General features: G+C 41.9%; 1 pseudogene; it reads left to right on the plus strand.

Annotated features, from left to right (window-relative positions):
* The first annotated feature begins 707 nt into the window (after positions 1–707).
* Positions 708–808, plus strand: LOC131275151 (U6 spliceosomal RNA; annotated as a pseudogene).
* The last annotated feature ends 3,944 nt before the right edge of the window (positions 809–4,752 follow it).

Genomic DNA, 4,752 nt, shown 5'->3' on the forward strand with positions numbered 1-4,752 from the left:
GGCACAGGAAGTGTGGGCGGTGCCATTCCTCGGCAGGCTGCTTCCTCCTTCTCGCTGGGCGGCTCTCCTTATGGATGCACTCCTTGCGCGTGGGGCTCCCCTATGCGGGGGACACCCTTGCGTGGCACGGCACTCCTTGCGTGCATCAGCACTGCGCATGGGCCAGCTCCACATGGGTCAAGGAGGCCTGGGGCTTGAACCGCGGACCTCCCATGTGGTAGACGGACGCCCTAACCACTGGGCCAAAGTCCGTTTCCCATGAAGCAGGTTCTTTTAACCTGATAATGTTCACCTACCTAAAGCTTACAGCAAATAAAATAAGTAATGGAGACTCTTTAGAACAGAGGGTCTGAATTTCTTTGTTCCATGGACCCCTTTGCCAGTCAGGTGAAAACCATGGACCCCTTCTCAGATTGTAGCAGATAGTTTTATGACACTCAACATTGGAGTTCAGAGAAAAGAAAGATAATAAGTTGATTTTTTCAATTCAAGCTCATGGACCCCCTGAAATCTTCCCACAGTCTGTGGACCTTTGGTTAAGAACCGCTGCTTCAGAAAGTAGAAAACAAAGCAAAGAAACCTGCTTGAATCGTTACTGTTTGCCATAGTATGGGAGATCCTGTCTAATTCACTAAGGTAAAAAAGGAGTGAAAGGATTGAAAAGTGGCAAAATTGCAATTGAAAAGGTTGTGCTCATTTATATAGAAAGCTCAAAATAGTGCTCACTTTGGCAGCAAATATCCAGAGAAGATTAGCATGGCCTCTGCACAGCGGTGACACACAAATTCGTGAAGCATTCCATATTTCTCTTCAAAAAAAAAAGGAAAGCTCAAAATAATCAAACTAATAAATATTTATTGAATTGGTGCGTGCATAAATTAATGCGTGAATGAGATAGCTCAGCAAGATTCCCAGACACAAGACGAAAACATGAAAGCAACAGCATTCAAAAAGAACTTCTGGAATGATAATTTGAGGAATTCTGCACACTCTCTCCCTAGAAAATCAACTGTAACTGTGAAAGTTACTTTAAAAAAATTTTATCCAAATTCTCTTTAAATTGTCCTAAAGGCACTCATCAAACAGAGAAAGATTTATTCAAGGACACCTACTAAATCTAGGTAAGAGCAGGAAAGTCTGAGGCATTTGAACCCCAACTCACTCCTTACCCCCCTGCACCCACAAGTTCAGTGTGACAGAGGCTCTGCTCTGGGCCAAAGTAATGATGTTGCAGGATGTCCTCTAGGTTCTTGGCTGTGTTACATAAAATAATTTATGAACATGCCGGTTTAGTTCGGCCAGTAGTGTTTTAAGGAACTGAGAGAAGAGAGCAGAAATGAGAGAAAGTAACAGATTACGGGGCCCAGGTATATTTGTGGGCCGGTCCAGGAAGAGAGAGTGCATGTGATTGCTTTTTAAACAATTAACTGCCCCTCCCCTTGTTAATATGCAAGGAAGGAGTCCCAGCTCTTTGTGGTTTTGATTGATTACCCCCACCCATCAATTTCCCCAGGGGAGGAGGGGGGCCCAATCATAAGGCCTCTTGAGAATATCGAGGGCTTTTCCTTGATCCCAGATGAAATCCCATTCCAAATGGGGAATTCTCATGAGGTTCTTCTAGCCACCTTTAGGTGGGGTTCTTTCCTTCAGGGGGCTTCTAGGTGGGTTCCACCGCCACATGTTTCACAGCCATGGTTTTCTGCCAGGTCCCAGATTCGTCTCCTCATTCCTTAAATTACCCTGCCTCAATGGAGCTCCCTCTCTGTCTCCCATTCCCAATCTAGGTTACACTTCCCCTCTGGGAGAGGCAGTCTACCAGCAATTCTTATTCCTTCTGTTACTGGATTTTGTCCAGGTTCTTGACTATGCTGCAGAAATGAATTTCAAGAACACGTTGGGTTAGTTAGGCCAGTAATTTATTCTGGTAGAGAGGGAAGCGAAATTGGAAAAAATAACAGACCATGTGTCCCAGGTAGAGAGGAAGGGGCTGAAAAGTGATAAAGAGGGCTGATTTACACACTACAATTCCCCATTACAGATTATAAATCCCCAGGTTTACTTGCTTAGTGATCCAAGTGGGGGAGAAGGCAGCCAGAATCAGGGTCCAAAGGCGAGAGAGAAAATTTAGCCTTTGTGCCTGCTTTTTGAACCATTAATTATTCCACCCCTTTGCTAATGGCATTAGAGGAGTCTCAGCTGTTTGCTGTTTTGATTGATTACCCCACTCATCAATCTTCCAGGAGGGTCCAGTGATAAAGTCCTTGGGGAATATTGGGCTCTCCTGGCTCTGGGAGGACATCTTGTTCTGAATGGCAGAATCTTATGTGTGTGTGTGGGGGGGGGGGGAGATATCTTCTATTAGCCATCTTTGGGGTATCAATATCCACATGGACTTCTTGCCAGGTTCCAGATACATCTATTGATTCCCTATCTTACTAGCTTGCTTCACTTCAGATCCATGCTCTATGCCAGAGAGGTACAACCCAGAGGTCTGGGCTCTCTTCCTCTGCCCAGCCCACACTCAGGGGCCATATCACCCTCATCCCAGCTGACTCATTAAGTATAGGATCTGTGGGGGGAGAGGCAAGGCACAAAAACAAGGGTTTACAATCCATGCCCAGAGCAGAGATATCACTCCAAGAGAAGCAGATCACTGTCCCCACCCTCAGCTCCAGAAGAGTGGTGCAGAGGTTCTGCCAAGGGAAAAAGGCATACTGCAAGAACAGAAGACTGAGTGCTGCATCATTCCCTAAAGAGACTGACTTTATTTGCAACATAGAGTGTGGAATTTCAGGCCTAAGGTACTGTTTTAAATAATAGATATTTTGAGCAATTAGAGAAAGCTAGGAGCTCTAGGTATACCAGTTAGAAATTTAATAGAAAGACCCAGGGAAGGAGACAGCTAAGAAGAACCATCATGGGGCTGGATGAAGCCACAAAGACTACCCCTGCAAAGAGCTCAACTTTAACTGGATCAGACTGTGGTATGATATATACTCAAGGGAATTTGACAATAGAGCAATCAGCTTGCAATTAGGGCTGAAAAAATGTCAATCAAGTATATTACATCCTGAATGGGTTCAGCTCAGTGGTTGGGTGCCTGCTTTGCAAGTACAAGGTCATAGGTTCAATCCCCCAGTACCTCCTAAAAAAAAAAATTACATCCTGAAAAATTGTTTCAAAAATAAAGGAGAGTGATGTCACAGAGGCTGACAGATAAAGAAGCTTAAGAAATCAGTCCTTCCACAGAAACAACTATTGAGTTGGCAAGAATCATTACATTCAATTATTTTGGAACTCTGGAGTCTAGCTGAACACTTGCAGCATCCAGAGGATGGTGAAGAAAGCAGCGAGGAAATTCCAGTGATTTTCAGCATTTTGTATGGAAACTACCACCTGCCATCCACTACTTGTGCCACGGCAGCTGTGGGGATGGTGAACAGTGTTCCTGGTACAGCTTGCTGATGCCAGGTTGGGCAATAAACCTTGTCCACCAAAGATCAGGGTTGTGTGTTTTGATCTGCCTAGATATTCACTGAGGGACTAGAACTGGGCTAGCAACCATGGACAAAGAAGTAAAAGAAAAAAAGAAGTAAAGGAAATCAGATTAAGTATGAACAAGTGATGGATATCAATAAAAAGAGGGAAAGTATAAAAAGGAACCAAAGAGAAAGTCTAGAGCATAAAAGTACAATAACTGGAATGAAAGATACACTGGACATATTCAACAGCAGATTGGAGCTGGCAGAAGAAAGAAGCAGTAAACTTGAAGATAGGACAATTGAAATTATCCAGTCTGAGGAGCAGAAAGAAAAAATAATGAAGAAAAGTGAACATAGCCTAAAGGATTGGTGTAACACCATCAACCAGACCAACATAGATATCAAGGGAGTCACAGAAGGAGGAGAGAGATAGAGAAGGGGACAGAAAGAATATGTGAAGAAATATTGACCAAAAACTTCCCAAAAATGATGAAAGACATGAATATACCCATCCAAGATTGCAATGAAATCCAAGCAAGATTAACTCAAAGAGATCCACAATTATAGGCACATTATAATCAAACAGTCAAAGCTACACCAATCAAGACAGCATACTCCTGGCTGTCTATTGGTAGACATATAGATCTATGGAATAGAAATGAAAGTCTAAAGATAAGACCTTACATTAATGGTTCATTAATTTTTTACAATAATATGGGGGAAAGACTAATTGTTTCAATAAATGGTGCTGGGACTAGATAATATGCAAAAGAACGAAATTGGACCCCTCCCTCACACCATGCACAAAAAATAAGATAGATCATAGACCTAAATGTACAACTATAAAACTCTTGGAAGAAAACATCAGAGTAAATCATCATGCCCTTAGGTTTTAGGCAATAGTTTCTTAAATATGGCACCAAAAGCATGAACAAGAAACAAAAGAAAATAAATGAATAAATTAAAACTTTTGTGCTTTAAATGATGCCATCAGAAAGTGAAAAGACAACCAACAGAATGGGGAAATTTTGCAAATTGTATCCTTAATAAGGACCTTGTATCAAGATGATATTTATATAAATTATTTTAAAATGGCAAAGGATCAGAATGACATTTTTCCAAGAAAGATATAAAAGTGGCCAATAAGTCACATGAGAAGATGCTTAACATCATTCAGGGAAATGTAAATCAAAACCACAATATCTACCACTTCACATGCACTGGAGTGGCTAGAATCAAAAAGTCAGATATTAAAAGCATTGACAAGGAT

The sequence above is a fragment of the Dasypus novemcinctus genome, chromosome 21 (genome assembly GCF_030445035.2).
Source record: "Dasypus novemcinctus isolate mDasNov1 chromosome 21, mDasNov1.1.hap2, whole genome shotgun sequence".
Lineage (NCBI taxonomy): Eukaryota > Metazoa > Chordata > Mammalia > Cingulata > Dasypodidae > Dasypus > Dasypus novemcinctus.